Consider the following 22,189-nt stretch of genomic DNA (forward strand, 5'->3'; position numbering starts at 1 on the left):
TATTCGTACTGAAACATGATGACATCAAATAATGCTAATATAGAACAATTAGTTTACTTCATTTAGCTCTCAAACACATTTAAGGTTAACTTTCTTAATCATGAAAGAAATCTCACTTCAATTGTAAATATCTAAGAGTCCCTAAGATCTGAATGGGAGATGAGAATTCCTCTGTTAATCATGAAAGTTTGAAACTAACTCATATCCTATAGAATGAAAACAATTCCTTATATGAATTTTGAGTTTCTTTCATAAAATTTATAGCGTGCTATTGGTATTTTGGAAAGTATTTACAAATTATTTGTGGACCATCAATTTTCTTTTTTGAGAAAATTAAGTGCATTAATATAACTGCTTATATCGGGAGTTAGAGTTGGGTACTCCTCATTTACATTTTGGTTCTCTGTCATCTTCACTAGGTCTTCTTGGCTCTTATTGACTGCTGATGAAGGAGAAGTTTACAAAGAAAACAAGTCAAAACCTGAAGAACTCTGCTACTGAGAGCAACACACATATTTTCCCAGAGTGCAAAGTTGAGAAGAAGAAGTACAAAGCTTTGTTAATATTCTGAACAGTACTGCTTAGTATGATCTAATTGATGGATTTTCCATGGACTCCCTAGAGACTGAAAAAGGTTTGACTGTCAGGAAACTTTTCTTGTGTTTATTCTTCAATATTCCTTTTCATACTTTCCAATCATCATTCCCTGTTAACATCCCTTGATGGGTCACCTTAAGTGATTCTTCGTTTGAATGGCATTTATAACGTTTTATATTTCCCTGTTAGTTTCTATCCTGACAAAGTACATATGTTCTTAATCTTCACTCATAACATTAATTAACTTTTCCAACATTTTAAAGCTCAGTTAACATTTCTTTACATATGCCTCTATCTTTAAAATATGAGATCTGAATGTACTGGTATCACTAAAATTATCTACAGAGTTCTAATATGATGGAAATTGTGCTACAAAAATTTGTTCTTACATAATTTGCTTCGACGGAATTCCTCCTGAACTAAATACTTAGTCTTTACATTCTTTAAAATAACTGAAATTTCCCAGAGGAAAGTCTGAATTGTTCATTTAACCTTGTGTGATGTGTGTTGTCTGTATCTAAAACAGCAAAGTGGACACACCCTGCACGCTTAACATTTTTGCCTTTTTTTTTCTGAGATCAAGTTTCGTTTTTGTCACCCAAAATGGAGTGCAGGGGTACAATCTCCAGTCACTGCAACCTCCGCCTCCTGGGTTCAAGTGATTCTCCCACCTTAACCTCCCAAGTGGCTGGGATTACAGGTGTGCACCACCACACCTAGCTAATTTTTTTTTTTTTTTTTTTTTTCAGTAGAGACGTGGTTTCACCATGTTGGTCAGGCTGGTTTTGAACTCCTGAACTCAGGTGATCCGCCCCGTCTAGGCCTCCCAAAGGAATTACAGGTGTGAGCCACAGCACCTGGCCAACTGTGACTCATTTTTAAAGTGGTTTGGCAATAATGCTATATATGTATAATGATTTTGAATAAAATATACAACTATACATGGCCTGTTATCTTATTTTAGACAGAATAATCTTAGTCTTGTACTTTCGTGTATTAGGTTGATAGCTATAAGATTTGGCAAGGAAAAAATAGGGTAAAATAGGACTCACTCATTTCAAGAAATAAAGAGTCAGTTTTCTTTGCAAGCATTTGCCCCCCTTCTCCTTAGCCCACCAATGTGGTAAATGAGTCTTCCAGCTATGAGGCTGTTTGTACCTCTGTCTGAGAGGAGACTTCTGGGGCTTGGGTTGCTGCTATTGACTTGGAGGGGCTTTGAAGGCCCCCTTGAAGATGTCACGCATGACCTCTGGACTGTTGGCATCTTTCAAGAATCCTTATGAGATACTAACTCATTTGGTTTATAATTGGTGAAAACAGATCATGTATTTTTAAACCAGATAATGCCTAAGTTATATTACTCTAGAATTCATAGAAAAAAACAAAGAAGCAGAGATCTTTAAAAAGACTGTAAAGTGGTATTAGTGAACTGTCTTGCTTCGTCTGGTAGTTCTACAGAATTAAGCTTTATTATCCTAAAAAAGAAATTATCACATCTCCAGGAAAAGCTTCTTTGGGGTCTAGGCATTTTGCGAAGCTAGGGAGTCCCTGTGTGAAATATCACTTGCCTATTTATTGAGTGTTTCCCTAAATGACTAGTGTCATCTCCCAGTGGTCATTAATATTCTTTTCCAAAGGTTCCATCTGTCAAAAATGGGGAAATGTGACCCAGTATAAAAAAGATGAGGTATTTTCATTGGTTCTTGTGGTCTACCCTGGCTTGCTGCTGCTCCCAAGGGGAGACAGAAGTTCTGTTCAACACAGTTGGAAAGTTTTCTGGACTCCAAGTGTCAAACCAGGAGTGGAGACGCAGCAGTTTTCAAAAGAAAACAAAACAAACAGCCGACACATCTATCTCCTTTTCTCTTCTAGTGCATATTCTATCATCTCCTCATTTAAGTTGCACTCTCTCACTTTTGTTTGAACTAAAGCTTGTGTTCATCTTGAGCCAATAAAAACTACAAAAAGGAAACATCTGTACTGTTAAGTAACTCATGTTACTATGATAGCCCAGCGAAGTAACAATCTAATTAAAGATCATATGGCCAACGTTTTAGCAGATAATCTTTTCAAGGCAGAATAAAATTTGTTACTATGTATAACTATTACATTTACATACATGAAATTAGATTTGTATCTAATTTATTTTTGTATTGCCTTATATTTTTTAGTATTTTAAATATGTGCTGTTAATATTCCATGACATTTGATCTTTGAAACAAATTGAAAGATAGGTATGTTACCTAGATGTAAAGACATATAAATAATTAGTAAAATAGCTGACACAAGAACCTCGCAAATTCCTTACAAAAGTTATCCATGTTAGAAAATGTGGTTAAATTCTAATGAAGCGAGTTATTTTGGAAATTTTCATTGACTTGCTGGTATGGGTTTTAAATAATGCAGAAGCTTTCTGGAAGGCAATTTCAAAAACTTTAAGTATTCTTACCCTTTGACCAGAAATTCTACTTCTAAAAATATATTCTAAGTAAATAATTTGATATTTGCAGAAAGACTTAGCTACAAAGAGGACCTCTGAAGCATTGCTCATGTATTATTTAGAGTAAATAACAATAGTACTAGCCTTTATATATAAAAAAAGTAATCCAGAAATTTTATGACTCAACATTCAGAAACATATGTTTTTTGCTCACACAAGTTCCAAAATGGATGTTCCTGATGAATGTGCATTCATGTAATTATTCAGAGACTCAAACTCCTTCCATTTAATGACTCCTCCATTTCTGCAGTCCCAGGAATCCTCTTCAAGAGAGCCTCTGTCTTTGGCTGACCTGCATGAGAAAGTATATGGAGGTCATATGGATGATGTTTCACGCTGAGCCTGTAAGTTACATAGATCCTTCTGCTCACATTTCACTGGCCAGATAATGCATGGCCACCCCACGGTATGGGAAGCTAGGACCTGTACTCCAGTTCTGTGCTTAGACAATAGAAGAGGGAGATTTTGAACATGTAATAGTCTTTCTTCAACTTATAATTGGAAATACATTTTAAAATAAATTGTCATATATTCATATAGTAGAATAAAAAACTTGATGGTAGTTATCAAAAATTTTTTACCATTTAATACAATGAAAAGATGTTATTGATGTATCGAGTGGAAAGTGTTACAAACAATGTTTTTGCACAAGTTTTATGGTTATTCACACAGCCATGTTATCATCTCAGCAATGTCATACTTCCTGCTTTCCCGAGTTTTCCTTCTTTTTCTTCTATGTGCTTAGCAAAGAAAGCATGATGGCCAGGCGCAGTGGCTCACGTCTGTAATCCCAGTATTTTGGGAGACTGAGGAGGGGAGGATCACGAGGTCAGGAGATTGAGACCATCCTGGCTACGGTGAAACTTCGTCCCTGCTAAAAATACAAAAAATTAGCCAGGCGTGGTGGCAGTCGCCTGTATTCCCAGCTACTCAGGAGGCTGAGTCAGGAGAATGGAATGAGGCGGAGCTTGCAGTGAGCCGAGATCGTGCCACTGCACTCCAGCCTGGGCGACAGAGCGAGACTCTGCCTCAAAAAAAAAAAAAAAAAAAAAAAAGAGAAAGCATGATATGTAGAAAGATTTCACACTAGGGAACCTGATAGATGTAGGTTTGAATATGGATATTTGTCATTTATTTGTCATTTATTAACTGAGTTAGCTGAGCCCAATTAATCTAACTTATATGAGGTTTATTTCTTTTATAAAAGATAAAAAAAAACTACTTCATAAGGTCATGTAACATACTTAACACATGTAATATACTTAACAAAGTGGCATATATAATGTATATTATATATATGTAATATGTGTATATGTGTAATACACTTAACAAAGTGTCTGGCATATATAATGTATTTTTAAAATCCTATAAATAATATAGTGATATCAATTGTTACTTTTATGATATTATGGTCAGGCTATTCCAAGTACATAGATAGCAATTTGTTAACAACGTATTCAAATGGACTACAGCCTTCACGGCTCTTTTCCTTAGCCTCCGATAGTTTAATGTATTTCTTCTGAATTTTTTTCTTAATATCCAGCATCTACTCACAAACCTTCCAAAATATATATCATGAGCTAGGAATATTTATTCCCATTTTTGAATAAATATTTAATTATAGTTTTAATAAATTAATTATAAATACGTTATAAATAAAGTAATTATAAATAAATAATAAATAATTTTAATAAATAAAATTAATTTTAATTTTAATAAATAAAAATTAAGTAAATAAATAACTATTTAATTTTAATTGTATTTGACAATAGGCAGTATTTTGTTCTTGTCTAAATACTGTCGAACTGCCCTCTCAAATTGAGGTGAAAGATTGAACATTTTGGCAGACACTATGGGTTGCCTACCACAGAGCCACTTTCTCCCTAGTTCTCAACACTGGCAAAATCTGCTTCTCACTTTGGAACCTGAAAATGTCAGACTCCGCCTATCCGAGTCCTTCTTGCTGCTGAAGCATAGGCATGTAATCCAATCCTGCCTGGTAGACCAGAGGAGAAATCTACTGAGGAAGTCTCGGAAACGTATTCACCTGCTAGTGAATTGACTATGTTCTCAGTTATCTAAGTTTCCCTGCATCTCAGCCCTTGGCAGTGTGACTTTATGATTCTTCCAATCTGGAGGTGGAGTCTATTTTCCTACTTCTTAAATTTAGGCCGATGTTGTAAAAATATAGCAGAAGTGATGGCACACCATTTCGAAGCGTAGGCCCAAGAAATCTTGACAGGTAGGCCTTCCAGAATGACAGAGTGAGGCGCATGGTAGACTCTTTTCCTAGCACAAAAGCACGTAACTGGGGGAAAATAAAAAACCAAACAGTTATTTAGAGTCTCTTGAAATTGTCCTAAGAGCCTACACCAAATGGAGAAACATTCATTCAAAAAATCTCCTAAATAAGGCTGGGCATGGTGGCTCATGCCTGTAATCCCAGCACTTTGGGAGGCTGAGGCAGGTGGATTACCCGAGGGCAGGAGTTCGAGACCAGCCTGGCCCACATGGCAAAACCCTGTCTCTACTAAAAATACAAAAAAAATTAGTTGGATGTGGTGGTGGGCGCCTGTAATTTCAGCTACTCAGGAGGCTGAAGCAGGAGAATTGATTGAACCTGGGAGGCTGAGGTTGCAGTGAGCCGAGATCGTGCCATTGCACTCCAGCCTGGGTGACAAGAGTGAAATTCCATCTCAAACAAACAAAACGTCTCCTAAATCAGTAAAATCAGGAAGAGTTAGTGGAATTGCTGCAGCCATTTTAAGACTGTGAGGGGAAATATTCGCAACACCCTGAAGAGGGAAGAATGGAAATATAGGGAAGAGATCCTTCATGGCATCACTGAATCATGGAATTTGCTAACTCTTGAACTGACTACTTACTGCTTTCTAGTTCTCGAAGAAAATATATTTCCTATTGTTTAGGTAATTTTAGTTTGGAATTTTATTGTCGCAAACTAATTGACATTCTGTGTCAATTGATTGATGATTCTGTGAATAGAACTGATCCATGGCAAAGTCATGTAGCACGTAAAGTTTGTATTTGGGTGTGTTCTTTCTGAAGTGCTGTCCTTTATTCATCAACGTAATTCCACCTATGTACACAGTGCTTTCCCCATCCAAATCCTGCTTTCCTGGTCTAGTAGTCCTTTGTGCACTCATCAATAATATTTATGACACATTCAGATTCAAGGTGTTGAATAACTAGTCTTTGCTAATTCAAACAGGAGTACTTGTCCTTAGCATGTTCATTTTAACTCTTGCCTCCTGGGCTCTACTAAAATGTGTAGTCAGGTATTTAAGCCAAACCTGGGGCTTATTAGGGTTGTTAGATAAGCCCTAAGGACACTAGAGTTCTTAGATAAAACACCAAATGCTGGTTTGTTTGCGGAGTTTGTTTTTAATTGACCTACGGTGTGTGCATGATAATTCTCTCTGCAGAAGACTCTTGAAGACATCACATAGCATATACCAAAGTGGACAATCTAAAAGAATCATCCAGTTGTCTGACTCCAAGATGAGTATGGCTTTCATTAGATGCAGATGTAGCTTGTATGTCAGCCACCTAGAGCCCACTTGGACTCTATCCTGGAGGAGAAGCCACTTCTAGGGAGCATTTTTAAATTATTGCCTTCAAATTTTATTACTTCAAAATGTATTATGTTTTACTGTGTTCTCTTTTTGGCAGGTGCAATTACCATCAAAAGAATATAGATGGCAATGGATGAATACATATTGGATAATTGTGTTTTTACCTTTAGTATTGGGAATTTATCAGTCTATTTTTGATATTTGAAATATAGATGAAAAGAAACTACATACACAAGATAAAACAGCTTGAAACAATGACATACTGGCTTTTCCTTTCTGGTAAATTTAGCTTTCCAAGGTGCTATTTTAGTTTGCTCCTTAATTAATAATCAAAAATAACAAATAAAGCTCATGATTACATGTAGTACCAAACCAGGCACTTGAAAGAAAATAGAGCCTCCTACAAATGCAATCAGGTAAGTTTGGAAATCCATTTCCACTTGTGTTCTTTTTGCGAGTTCTCACAGTTGGTCACTTTCCCTGATTTGAGCCCTTTGCAGTATTTAGTTGTGAATCTGCCTCTTGAAGACCTTGTTCTTGGCTGTTGGCCTTTCATTTAATAGCAGTGCGGCAGCTCTTTGTGGCTGGCCTCAGATTCAGGCGATGCTAAATCATATTTGCTCTTGTTTCCTGCTGCGGGAATTTGCTCTTCATGGGCTGTATTTCACTAATAAGAGTATGATGACAGCAAAGGCTTTGTGGGGCAATAGGAGCCAGAAATGTCACAAGCACCTCATGAAACAGAGTTAGGGGTGTGACACTTCACATACATCTATTTATAGGAAAAGAGATCATTTGCAAATTGAAAATGACTGGTGTTTGCCTGTGCACTACCATTCCTCTAGCCGTGTCTAGATGCCTGGCACACAGTCTAGAAAATATCCAAAAAATCAACGTGAAACTTCAGTCAGAAAAACTCAGGTTCAAGTCTTTTCTGCATAGAGATTGATAAGAAAAGGCAGGCTAAGGGATTGAGAAATCACTTTTGAGGGGAATGGAAGAGCTTTATTCAATAAAGAATTGTCTTTTATAGTTTTTCTCTGAGTCTTTGGAGAAATAACCCATGTATAGTGACAGCCTACTAATAAGGAGAACTCATGAACTGGTGCACAAAGAAGTTGCTTCATGTTAGCAGCTATTTTTACCTTTTGGATATTAGGCTTCTAACTCTGGAACATAAACTTGTATTTTTTCACCATAAAAAAAAAAAAAAGACTGAGGTTATTCTTTCACTTAACCAAAGTGAATCTGTGTGGCACAGAGAGGCTGGCCCTGGCCTGAACAAGCCACGGTTGTTTGGAACTTAGTCTTACCGTAAGAGTGTCAGTTTGCAAGGATGAAAGCCATTTATGTATGGCTAAGAAAGCATTTAGTGTCCCAGTATCTGGTCTTGCCATGGGAACATAGGAACAAATTGGAAGAAAGGAGCAAGTTCCTGGCTATTCTTTGCATGGGGAGGAGCAGGCTTCATTAAAGCCAAAGCATAAAGTCTTGCTTCACATAATTTCATCTGTAGATGTATTCCTTATACCTTTATACAAACTGAAAATTTTGACCTCAATAATTATTAATATATTTAGAGAACAATGCTAAACTGAAGGCATTTTTAGACTAAACACAGCAGGCAAATATGAGGTAATAAACCTTGGATAAAATGAAGGTTTTTAAGTCAACAGTAACAAAAACGAGGTTGCCAGTGAGTGCTAGATGGCTAGATGTATAAAAATGCAAACAAAATAACAGGATATAGGGAAATGGAAGTTTGCTTTCAAACCAAGCAGAGTGCACACAGGATTTTGAAATGTCTCCTCTGGAACTATATTGAGTAGCCAAATGGTACAGGTTTGTATCATGAGAGGAGCTCTGTCCTCTTCAATGTAGGCACCTTTGTTCACATCTTCCCAAATGTGAGGTAAACCTTGAAGATGACTGGCAAAAGTTTGCTGAAAGAATGGTTTCATTGGAAAATTGTTGCACCATTCTTTAATAAGAAAAAAGAACCACTGGTTATGGCGCTAAACCAATGATCTTTTTTGTTTGTTTGTTTCTTTTTTCTTATCTATGAGAAACCATCAGCTCTTTTTAGAGAAGCAGTCTACAGTATTATAATCTTTAATCAGGTGCTTTGATCTGCTATTGAGAGGACTGTCCATGAGGTTTTTGTGAAAATTATATTACTTAGGAGAGATCAACATTTGTGGCAATTTGGAGGACATCCTCCTATTCTTTAGGGCTGATCTCACAGCAAACTATAGAACCATCAGACATTTTGAAGGAATTAAAGCCATTTGAAAGCAATACAATGTGAATTTGGGGAACACAGTGTATTTAGCAACATTGGGAATTTTATAGCTCCAGGAAAAAAAAAAAAGGAAAATATAATTAGAGAGTTTCATTTTGTTTAACATAAAGAAAAAAAATGTTTCTGCTTGTAGTTAATTATTTATTTCCTTCACAGCATATGGCTTCAGGCAATCAAAGAGATTATTTGTAACAATGTCCATGGCTTACTAGTTTATCTCATTAAAGTGTCATGTTAATGAGCCCGAGTTTCAGATTCATCTCTAAGTGAGCCAATAAATTTACTCTTGGAACCAAAAACTCTATCTCATTCAGCCAGCCACCTTGTAACAATGTTCCTTCAGACTAGTTGAGTACGGGTGAATGGATCAGTGCAAATTCATTCTCATGATTCCCTGGAAAATTCAGTGATATCCAAGGATGTGTCAAGAGTGGTTCCTTCATAAAGGAAGGACAGCTTTCTTGGAATAAATGTTGCAAAGCCCTTTAGTTGAGCACATGAACTCTTTAGACAAGCTATCTGAGTTTATAGCCTGTCTCCAGTCCTGTCATGTGACTCTTGGCAAACCCTTCTACCTTGACTTTGCCATTGAAACCGGCACTGCAATATTGTAACTGACACAGTGAAAGAGATATTACCTAACTAACTCCATCTTGCTCTTAACTTACAGGCTGTCTGTACTCATTCCTGGGCACAGGCTGAACTAACTTTGGGAGGAACTTAGTTTATAGTTTATAATTTTAAGAAAAGATGATAACAGGCCTTTCCCAAGGCAAATCCCCTTCTGGCCTGGGGACTAGACTGCCTATGTAGGACTAACGAATTAGCCACAAGATTAGAAATTATGGTTTAGGAGTCATGCAGCTGGAGGCTACAAGATTCTCACCCTCCCTGAACCGTTTCTGAGATCAGTGCTTGAGATATTTGGCAGAACTTGCACTTGATGGATCAGCTGGCACCACCCAGATCGATAAATTGGCTCATCTGATCTTGTGGCCCCCACTCAGGAACTGTCTCAGCACAAGAAGACAGCTTCCACTCCCTATGATTTCATTTCTGACCTGACCAATCAGCACTCCCGTCTCACTGGCTTCCCCCCACCCACCAAGTTGTCCCTAAAAACTCTGATGTTGGAATGCTCGGGAGACTGATTTGAGTAATAATAAAACTCTGGCCTCCCACACAGCTGGCTCTGCATGATTTACTCTTTCTCTATCACAATTCCCCTGTCTTGATAAATCGGCTCTGTCTAGGCAGTGGGAAAGGTGAACCCACTGAGCGGTTACACCATTTGAAAAGTAGGCCGGATAATAGGATGTAATTCATAGAGCAGTCGTGTGGGTTAACTAAGAAAACATATTTAAAGTTCTTAGTGTAGTGTCTGGCACTTTAATTACTACTCAATGTTACTACAGAAGGTCTCTTGCTTTAGAAAGCAACTTCTCAACCATCATGAAGGTTGTAGAACTCACAGAATCGTACACCATTTTCTCGTGACCCTGTTTGTTTGGGTTCAACACCAAGGGTGATTACTATGGATTCAACATGGGCAGTGTTCTCTGGCAGACCTGGAAATCCATTCTTTATGGAATGTACTAAGTTGGATATGACCTGCCACCAGCTAATTGCAATTTAAGTGAATGGAAATGGAAGCCCAGACTTCTATCCCACAGCTGGATGAGTCAGGGATTCCAACACAGCAAACTGCCTGTTTATAGAATAAATCATTGAAAGCTCTCTCTGTGTGGCATTTTTCAGTTTTACCTGAAGTCTGTTACTGATGCTTTGTAGTGCTTTGAGAGAGAGGGTGTGTATGTGAGGAATTTAACCATGAAAAATCTTATCTGAATCTTTTTCACAAGTATCCTGTGTCTTGACAATCTCAGGAATTTTATTGGCGGGTTGTCACAAGCCTTCTGTTGCAGAGATTGGAATGCACTACTGGATGAGGCAAACAGATGGTGTGGATCAGAGATTTTCCACTTTCCACTGAGAAATTTTAAAAGTTGGCGGAGGGGCAGAGGATTAGAATCACCAATGAAGGAGGGTAAACTTCCAGATTCCTTGTCAGTTAAAATTATTACCTGAAGCAAAGGTTGCTCTCCAAATGCTCGATTATGTTTTATTTAAATATTCAAATAGTTCTGCTCAGAATAAAAGTGCAAAATTGTATGGGATATAGAACAGGTGCAATTTTGTGATGTAGACTGTAGCATCCTTCTTAGAATACTCATTTTTCATCATTAGATACATTTCTAAATAGCTTGTCTCTGAGACATTATCATGTGTGAAAAATACAGAACTGAGATGTGGTATATTTAAGTATACTTGCAAACCCCTCTGAATAGTACTGTTAAAATGAAAAGGCTTGAAGCCCTAATACAGCTTCTGTCAAACCACTTGAGTACCACAAGTTAGAGGGCCTTTTCTTTTTCATTCTGTACCATAGAAACGGTCCATTTAGGGAAAAAGGAAAGTATACAAATTACACTTATTATTTTATTTAAAGTTCATTTTCTAGAAGTCCAGCATCACTATTCTTCAGAATAGTATTTTTCAGGGAACTTCTCTTTTGGCGAGTGGATGGCCATTGCTCAGGGCTAGGTTCAATGCTTTAAAAGATGAATACTTGATCAAGTAGGGGCTGATAAGGGTTGTATAGTGTGGTAGGGAAAATAATGGCCCTTTAAAGATGCCCATGTCCTAATTTCTGAAATCTGCTAGTATGTTACCTTCACAGCAAAAGGAACTTTGTTGATGTGATTTAGTTAAAGATTTTGAGATGGTGCAATTGCCCTGTGAATTAGGGTTCTCCAAGAAGTGGAACAAACTGTGTGTGTGTGTGTGTGTGTGTTGTGTGTGTGTGTATACATAGAGAGATACAGAGGAGAAGAGAGAGAGAGAGAGAGATTTATTTTAACAGTCTAGTTCAGGTGGTTGTGGAGGCTTGATAAATCCAAAATCTGATGGGGTAGGCCAGTGGGCTGGAGACTCAGGGAAGAGTTGCCATTCAAATCCAAAAGCATTCCTCTGGCAAAATTCCTTCTTCCTTGGGAGAGGTCAGCCTTTATTCTATTAAGGCTTTCAACTAATTTGATGGGGCTTACCCACATTATGGAGGCCAATCTGCCTTATTCAAAGTGCACCAGTTTAATTGTCAGTCTCTTTCAAGACACAGCTTCACAGAAACAGACAGAATAACGTTTGATTAAATATCTGGGCACTGGGGCCCAGTCGAGTTGATGGATAAAAGTAACTATCCTGGATCATCCAGACAAATCCAGTGTAATCACAATGATCCTTATAAATAAAAGAGGGAGGTGGGGGTGACAGAGTCAGTCAGAGAAGGAGAAGTGATGACCTACAGAAGCAGAGGTTGTAGTGATGCATTTTTGAAGACAGAAGGGGGATACTAGCCAAGGAATGTGGGCAGCCTCTATAGGCTGCAAAAAGCAAGAAAATGATTTCCCTTAGAACCTCCAAAAGAAACACAACCCAGCTGGCACCTTAAATTTAGCCCTATAAGACCTATTCTGGACATCTGTATTAGTCTGTTCTCATATTGCTATAAATAAATACTTGAGACTGGATAATTTACAAAGAAGGAGGTTTAATTGGCTCATGGTTCTGCAGGCTGACAGGAAGTGTGGTACTGACACCTGCTCAGCTTCTGGGAAAGCCTCAGGAAACGTACAATCATGGCGGAAGGCAAAGTAGGGGGCAGCACGTCACCTGGCAGGAACAGGAGCGAGTGAGAGACAGAGAGAGCAGGGAGGTGCGACACACCTTTAGACAACCAGATCTCCTGTGAACTCACGATATGAGAACAGCACCAAGGGGATGGTGCTAAATCACTCATGAGAAAACCACTCCCATGATCCAGTCAACTTCCAGCAGGCCCCGTCTCCAACACTGGGGATGAGAATTCCACCTGAGATTTGGCCAGGGACACAGATCCAAACCATATCAATATCTGACCTCTAGAACTGTAAGATCATAAATCTGTGTTGTTTTAAGGTGTTAAATTTGTAGTAATAGGAATCTAATACACGTAGAAACCAGTTCACAAACCACACTACTGAGAGTTCAGAGTTTTAGAACTCACTTGTTCTGGTGACTATAGAAGCATCCTGCATCCTGTATTTGCTGCCACTCCAACGGATATCAATGTTCCCGGACAACTGGGTCTATTCCCTCATCTCCAAGTGCATCCTCCAAGCCTTCCTGCCTCTCTGCACAAATGCTTTTACTGTTCCCTCCTTGTGAAATGACCTCTTGTTATTCTGTTCAGATTCCCTTCCAACCAGCAGGCTCACTTGTTTCTATAGGTGCACGATTGTCTCTTTGTTCTGTATTACAGTCACCTGGCTGAGAGAAGTCACCTATCTTGGTTTAGTTGTAGAAAACTACATACTACTGTAAGCAAATATTTTCAATGTAAATGAGTCCCAAATCTAGGTATGGCCCAGAGTTGAGACAAGAAAGTTCAATTTCAACGCAATAAACACTTGGTGAATAGCAACTATCTTCATGGCAGGGGGATTATTGAAAGAAGAATGAGGCTTGCTCCCAGGGAGCTCATAGCCTTGTGGGTATGACAGGTGAGGACATAATACAAGGCAGTATGATAAGGGCTACAAGTGACATAAGAATAGAGCTTTGGCATCAGAGGGATCTAATTATTGATGTCACATATGTACCGATATATGTTAATTTTATGTTATTATTTATTTCCTCATATTGATGAAAAACAATTTTTTTTTTTTTTTTTTGAGATGGAGTCTCACTCTGTCACCCAGGTCAGAGTGTAGTGGCGCGATCTCGGCTCACTGCAAGCTCCGCCTCCCGGGTTCATGCCATTCTCCTGCCTCAGCCTCCCGAGTAGCTGGGACTACAGGCGCCTGCCACCACGCTCGGCTAATTTTTTGTATTTTTAGTAGAGACGGAGTTTCACCATGTTAGCCAGGAAGGTCTCGATCCCTTGACCTTGTGATCCACCCACCCTGGCCTCCCAAAGTACTGTAATTACAGGCATGAGCCTCCATGCCCTGCTGATGAAAAATTATTTTTATCTGAAACAATGTGAAAATTAATATCTACTTCACAAATTGCTGTGAGGATTAAATGAAAAGACTGATGGGTGGATATCCTGATTAATTCAACAAATATATGCTGAGTGCCTACTACATGTTGAGCACTATTCAAAGTTCTGGGAAGAGGCCGGGCACGGTGGCTCACGCCTGTAATCCCAGCACTATGGGAGGCTGAGGCGGGCAGATCACCTGAGGTCAGGAGTTCGAGACCAGCCTGGCCAATATGGGGAAACCCCATCTCTACTAAAAATACAAAAAAAAAAAAAAAAAATTAGCTGGGTGTGGTGGTGGGCACCTGTAATCCCCACTACTTGGGAAACTGAGGTGGAAGAATTGCTTGAACCTGGGAGGTGAAGGTTGCATTGAACTGAGATCTCGCCACTGTACCCCAGCCCAGGTGCCTCAGAGTGAGGCTCGGTCTCAAAACAACAACAGCAGCAACAACAAAACAAAGTTCTGGGAATATATTTATGAATGAAACAAAGTCACAGTGTTTCTGCATCTTATATGGTAGCAGGAAGAGACATATGATATGCAAATAAATGAATAAATATAATATCAATCAATGAAAAATGCTATAAAGTAAAAAAAAAAGCAAGGTATAGGGTCACAAAACGACTGGGGGAGAGAGGAGAGAGGCAGAGAACAAGTTCCAACATCAGTGCAAAATTCCTGAAACCAAGGGCTCACTATAGAGATGTTAAATTCCCATCATTTTAGAAAAGAATTCCACTTTGTGGATTTCGCAAAATGGAATGGAGGAGGTAGTGGTTGGGTTTGAAGGTTGAGGAAGATTTCAGTAGGAAAGGAAAAAGGAATGGCAAGGAAAGGTCTTAAAACTAGAGAAGAAAAGGCACATAGACATGAAGATCCCCATGTATGTGTGTGTGTTATTTCTGAGAAAGTGCCTGATTGTTCACATTTGTCGGACCATATTTGGATTCTATTTTTGAGTAAGGGGTTGTTAATATCACTTAGAGTTTTGGCCTAAAGCTAGGAAGCATTCTCTCCAGTGAATGAGCAGATTTGCTCTGTATCTTTTTATACTTCAGCCAGCCTTGAATGTTTGGGCCAAACTGTTGACCCGGGAAACTGGACCACCAGGCAGGCTCTCAATAATCAAGTTTTATCTGTATTTCCTCTGTAACTTTCCTTCTCTCTCTTTCTTTTCTTCTTTTTTTTTTAATTGGCTGCTCTTCCAGTAGAACGAAGCTCTCCTTGATTGCCAGAGATATTTGCCTAGCTTGTTTTAATAAAATTAATTTGCTAGGTTAGAATTTCCAAGACAAACTCAGCTTGAGACAAAAAAAGGGGCGGGGAGGAAGGCGAGCAAGGAGGGAGGAGAGGGCAGGAGAGGGCAGGGATGCCTCTGGCTTGCCACAGGATGTGCAGACTCTCTCACCAAAGGAAAAGCAAACAAACAGGCCCACTGCCTGAATCGTGGGTGTAAACCACTGCTGTTTCAGACGGCAGGGAATTCCTAAACGCTGACTGGGGTGGCTAACCTACATGAGTGGGCTAAATAGCTAATCTGAATTTTCAGTTCTTTTACATTTTATTTTTTCTTTCAGATTTTTTTTGTTTGCTTCCTTAAGCACAAAGAGCAGATTTGTTGTCTTATCCCTGTCCTTCCCCTTCTCTGTGTAAATGTCACATTTCCACCGTTTAAACTTTCCCCTTTCAGGAGCAAGAAGCTGTCTTCCAGCTTTCTCCCTGATCAAACTTCTGTCTCCTTCTGCCCCCATTACATTTTTGAAAGAATTATCTATTCATATTTCCTCCATCACCTTATCGCTTATCATTTGCAATCCAGTTCTTCTAGCAATCTGGTTTCTGCTTTCATTAGTCAACTGAAATTGTTTTCTCCAAATGTCAAAGCTTTGCCAACTTGCTAATTTGGATTCCTTGCTCAGAGTTCCTTTCCTTTTTGACCTTTACATCATCTGAGACACCATCCATCTCTCTACCTCTAGGTGTATTATATTCCTTTGATTTTTAAAAATTTAGGTATGCATTTAGTAAAATTACTTGGTTTTTTTTTTCTCTTCCTCCAAAAGTAAACTTTTCTGGGAGATTTCGTTTTTGACCTTCTTATATATTCTCTCCTTTGGCCTTTTTTTTTTTTTCCTTAGTAGCTCAACTTTCTATAGAACTGTAGGTACAAATCTCCAACTACCTAGTGGATATTTCTGTCTGTGCTGTCTCATCAGTTCCTCATTTTAGCACATCAAGGGTGCAGTCCATCGTCTTCCTCTGATACTGTCAATCAGAGTATCTAAACAAAATCCCCACAATTAATGTATTTCTTTCAAGCAATATAGATGAAAAATGATAAATGAAAACAAGATATTCAGGGTGCTTCAATTGCTAGTGGTTTTCATTTTAACTGTTTCTCTGCTAATAGTTTAAAGAGAGTTTGGTCCACTGTTTTTTGTTTTTTGTTTTTTCCGAGACAGTCTCTCACTGTCTCCTGGGCTGGAGTGCAGTGGCACTATCTCGGCTCGCTGCAACCTCCACCTCCTGGGTTCAAGTGATTCTCCTGTCTCAGCCTCCCAAGTGTCTGGGATTACAGGAGCCCGCCACCATGCCTTGGTATTTTTTTTTTTTTTTTGTACTTTTTGTGGAGACGGGGTTTCACTATGCTGGCTAGGCTAGTTTTGAACTCCTGACCTCATGATCTGCGTGCCTTAGCCTCCCAAAGTGCTGGGATTACAGGCGTGAGCTACTGCATCCGGTCCAAATCCACTGTGCCCGGCCTGGTACACTTTTAAGAGTGAATTGGCACATTTTATAATTGAACATAAGAATTCAAGAGAGTTTGAAACATACCTCTAGCAGATCCTTTAGAAGAGCTAGTTTATTTTAACAGAGTTATCATTCTCTTATGAAACCTTACCATACTTCTTTACATGCTACATTTCCAAGTTCCAAGTTTTCTTAACCTGAAAAGTATTTTATTTTTTCTTTCACGTTCTTTTGTGAGTATCACAATTCTCTATCTGTCCTGGGACAATGATGTATTTCAATAATAAATATTAAAAGAAAATTCCCATTAGCTTTCCCATCTTACCATCCACCTGATACTCTATTGTACAAACACCAGGATTAGAAATTATTTTTCCTCCCAGGTCTCCAGCTGCTGCCCCGCCAGGCACTGAGTAAGGCTTGTGCAGCTCGTCACATTCAGAGTTTCCTGTCAATAGCAAAAAGGAAGCGGTGCTTTTGGATGAACCTTCATTGTCCGGGGCTGGAACAGTGATCACCATGCAGTGATAAGGGCCCTTTTTAATCTACAGGATCTGCATGAATCTAACTAACCTTGTTAGGGAGAAGAGGAAAGAAACGGCGGTCACAAATTGTGTTGGGAACACTCTTTCCTCAGCCTGTCATATCCCAGCAACCAAAAGAATCTAAAACACACTAAGAGTATTTTTTAAATAGTCAGAATGTTTATCTTGCCAGGGCTTTAGATCTTGCTGCTTTGCAAAATGAATATAAAATTACATCATGTCATCAATTACCAAAAAAAGAGTAAGGCATATACTCTTAATTTTTAATTAAAACTAGGGTTGTAACGTATCTTAGGCTGTGTTTGATTTATTCTTATTCTTTTATTTTGGAGTAACATATATTTGGCATCTTCCAAATATGAAGTCCATGCCATAGAGTTTCCTTCCATTTCACCTTTAGGTTGCCCTCACTCTTTCCATCTCATTTTTGTTTTCTTCCGGAGCTAACATCCAGAATATGCTCCTTGAATATTTGTTGAATAAATACTTGATACAATGAAAGACATATCATCAGCTTGTCTTTCCTTCACCACAAACTTGGTATAATTTTGATGCGTATTTTCTCCGTTGTTTTAAAATTTACTTTAAGTATATTAAACAAAAAGCATTATTCCCATTCTTCAGATGACAGAAGCCAAGTGAGTGTGTGTGTGTGTGTGTGTGTGTGTGTGTGTGTGTGTGTGTGTGTGTGTTGTGTCAGGGATCTGAGGAGGGACCTGGCTTGTTGATAACAAGCACATTAAGAAAGCCTCTGACTTTGGCTGTTGTTTCCACTGGCCTATGATCCTGCAATAGAATGAAAAGATCCCCATAGTTTAAACAACTTTCTTTGAAAGGAATATTAACTCAGTGATAAAGCTGAGAGAAAAATTGAAGGGAAGCTAAAAGATGATTCGAGTGTGTCTGCCTTGCCCAGAGGTTGATAGTAGCATAGCTTCAACATGCAATGGCATTCACATTGAATATGACATCTTGAGAAGTTACATCTAAAATGCTCCCTATCACAAAATTCTATTTAAAATAATAAAGGCTAAGATGGGTTCCAAAATTCAGGTGAAATAGAATTGAGAAATATTTTCTAGACAAATGTAGTAGGAAAGCAAACCAAACCAAAGCAAAACCCAAGCAAAAAAGTTTTATTTATTTCTTACAATCACATTTTTTTTGTTGTTTTTTTTTTAAGTCACTAAGTATTGGGATGGTTTATTAAACAGCAATAAACATTTGGTATGAGCTGCTTCCCATTCAAGGCCAATCCTTCCACTTGTGATCTGAATTAATTTCCTTTTCTCCTCTTGTAAGATTTTATGCCATTAATTGTTCTCTCTTATTTTATTTTATTTTACTTTAAGTTCTGGGATACATGTGCAGAATGTGCAGGTTTGTTTCATAGGCATACATGTGCCATGGTGGTTTACTTCACCTGTCCACCTGTCATCTAGGTTTTAAGCCTGGCATGCATTAGGTATTTATCCCAATACTCTCCCTGCCCTTGCCCCCCATCCCCATCAGGACCTGGCATGTGATGTTCCCCTCCCTGTGTCCCTATTGTTCAACTCCTACTTATGAGTGAGAACATGGGGCGTTTGGTTTTCTGTTCCTGTGTTAGTTTGCTGAGAATGATGGCTTACAACTTCATCCATGTCCCTGCAAAGGACATGAACTCATTCTTTTTTATGACTGCATAGTATTCCATGGTGTATATGTGCCACATTTTCTTTATTCAGTCTATAATTGATGGGCATTTGAGTTGGTTCCAAGTCTTTGCTATTGCGAATAGTGCTGTGATAAACATACGAGTGCATGTGTCTTTATAGTAAAATGATTTAGAAACCTTTGGGTATATATCCAGTAATGGGATTGTTGGACCAAGTGGTATTTCTGGTTCTAGATCCTTGAGGAATTGCCACACTGTCTTCCACAATGATTAAACTAATTTACACTCCCACCAACAGTGTAAAAGTGTTCCTATTTCTCACAGCCTTGCCCCAGCATCTGTTGTTTCCTGACTTTTTAATAATCGCCATTCTAACTGGTGATAATCACTATTTTTTAAAGTGAGAGAGAGAGGGTATTATTCTGTTGCCAGGCTGGAGTGCAATGGTGTGATCATGGCTCACTGACCTCCCGGGCTTAAGTGATCCTACCACCTCAGCCTCCCGAGTAGCTGGAAACATGGTGCAAGCCACCATGCCTGGCTTAATTTTTGTATTTTTGTAGGGAGGGGTTTCACCATGTTGCCTAGGCCTGCCTCAAACTCCTGAACTCAAGCAGTCTGCCCATCTCAGCCTTCCCAAGTGTTAGGATTACAGGTGTGAACCAATGTGCCTGGCTATGAAACATTTTTAACACTTTCCAGAGACAGTAGCGTGCAGATTTAAAAGATTTGGATTTAGGTAATCTGGGTTTGAGTCCCAGGTACAGTATCTTGAAATTTTATTTAATCTTTCTGAGCTAACATGGCGTCATTTTTACAATGTCAAAATGCAAATGAGCATTAATGCTCCATAATAAAGTCTCAAGTACTATGGAAGTAATGTCTAAAAGTAATACCTACAATTATTTATAATCAAATAATTTTTGCTATAATTATTAACGCAAATATATATATTCTTAGTTTCAGTCACTAAGTGCTAAACTTTTTTTGATTGATGAATGTCATGCCTTGTAAATTAATATACCATCAGCCATTCCTATTGACTATGTGTGGGAATAGTGCCTAGTTTCAAAAGAACACTTCTGTTATAGAAAAACCATAGAGATGTAGAATAGATATGGGGTATTATTTACTTCTGTCATTGGCTGAGCATTCTTCACTTGAATTTACACCATAAAATAGCGTATCACTTTATAGAATTTAATATGTGTGTGTGTGTGTGTGTGTGTGTGTGTATTTTACAGGTAAACTAAACAGACATATGTCCTTGTCAATGATGGAAATGACAATGTTTTACTTGTTTAAGCAAGATATATTTGATTCAACTCTCAGAATTTTCAGAAATACACATATGTAATCAATGTGGTGTTATAGCAGCATGACAGATTTCTTTAAAGCCAAAAACTTTCTTAAAATTGTTACAAATTATAAGTAGAACAGCATGTAAATCAGAATTTGCAGTATGCATTTGGAGAACATTCTGAATATGTTCTATAGCTGTGTCACGCTTCAGCGGCATGTATTTTCAGATTCATTTGAGCCTAAGAAATTCAAATGTTAAGATCGAATCCTTTAGTTGTACATGATTTTTTAAATGATGCTAACACAGTGCTATGCAAAATGACATAAAGTGGTAAGTATGACATCTGGGAGTGTATGTTTAAAAACTCTACCAGGTGCCTACGTATATTTCCAAATCCCTACTGGGGCTGTAGACACCTGGTTTAGTTTCAGATTATGTGCTCAGATCAGGAATGCTGGGTTATGTGTGTCTATTGGCCTCCCTCACCTCACAAGCCATCCTAGCCTTCCTAATAATCTCTCCCCATCTCTCCCCTTCCCCACTCCCTCACACATAGCATAGGACTATTATGTTATGCAACTCCGAAGAGTGACAATTACATTGCAGTCTATGTGAGTAAATGGTGCCCCCATGGAGTTACACAGCACTTAGCCTGTTGGCTATAGGCAGTGCCACTGTTCAACTGGCCAAAATACACATCTAAAAAAAATAGCAACTTAAAAGTCCAAACTGATGATGCAAATACTGTCTTTCTAACAAGTTCATGTTCATGTTTGGTAGAATATACCATTATTAACCCTTATCCACTACTCCCAGGTTGTTCAACCTACCTGCACCTCCAAGTGTAATTCTAGACAATTCCACTACTGACCACTTAATGTCTTAAACAACCACCTTATTATTTTGTGGTATAGCTGTGGAGGTCTATTTAATATAGACAGGTTTTTTTTTTAATTTTTTTAATTTTTTTTTAATTTCCTACTTCTCTTTGATTTTGGAATGGTGAGAAACATCCTACCTAAACTTCTAAATACAATCAAAAGAATTACCATTCTCTTTTTGGTTCAGCCAAGACCATGTTCTGTACTGACAATAGACCTGGGACTCATGGAAGGGTCTGAATAAACTCCGTGGCATCAATCTCAAAAGCTAAATGATATATGCTAACGTGTTTTAGTCTCTGTTAGTAGCCCAATTATCACTTATTATTTATGAGTTGCCTAAAATCTTCTTATATTGATGTTTATTTTTTAAAATGTACAACCAACATAAAAATAAATTCCATAACTTTGGATTCATTACAGAAAGCAGACTAATAATACAATCGTCTTGTAGGGTAAAAACTATAAAACTGATTCTCTGATTTTCCTTTTTGTTGTCCAGGCTAGAGTACAGTGGTGTAATCATGGCTCACTGCAGCCTCAAATTTCTGGGCTCAAGCAATCCTTTCTGCCTCAGCCTCCTGAGTAGCTGGGACTACAGGCTTGCATGCCACCACACCCCCCTATTTTTTCATTTTTATTTTAATTTTTGTAGAGACAGTTGTCTGGCTATGTTGCCATGGCTGATCTTGAACTTCTGGCCTCAAGTGATCCTCCTGCCTTGGCCTCCCAAAGTGCTGGGATTACAGGCAGGATTTATTGTACCTGGCCTGATTTTCATATTCTTACCATATAGTGAGACGTATCAGCAGAGTATTATTCTTCCAGTGGAAGCTGCCTATTTTTAGTGATGAACTATTTGAGGTCAGGGATTCTGCCTTACTTACCTGTTTCCTTAATGCCTAGCACTGTGTTTCGCATATAATAGCACTCGATTTCTGTTTATTGAAGTTCAGTATCTTTTTTTGAATCT

The 22,189-nt window shown here is 38.4% G+C and overlaps 1 long non-coding RNA gene across 1 annotated transcript in view; it reads left to right on the forward strand.

Annotated features, from left to right (window-relative positions):
* The window catches only part of LOC103883191, a 97,792-nt gene that overhangs the window by 1,842 nt on the left and 73,761 nt on the right, over positions 1-22,189 (forward strand). Inside the window, exon 2 of the long non-coding RNA XR_002521157.2 lies at positions 420-3,441. This is a non-coding gene — a long non-coding RNA (uncharacterized LOC103883191). The remainder of the gene's footprint in view (positions 1-419; positions 3,442-22,189) is intronic.

This window comes from Papio anubis, chromosome 4 (assembly GCF_008728515.1).
Source record: "Papio anubis isolate 15944 chromosome 4, Panubis1.0, whole genome shotgun sequence".
NCBI lineage: Eukaryota > Metazoa > Chordata > Mammalia > Primates > Cercopithecidae > Papio > Papio anubis.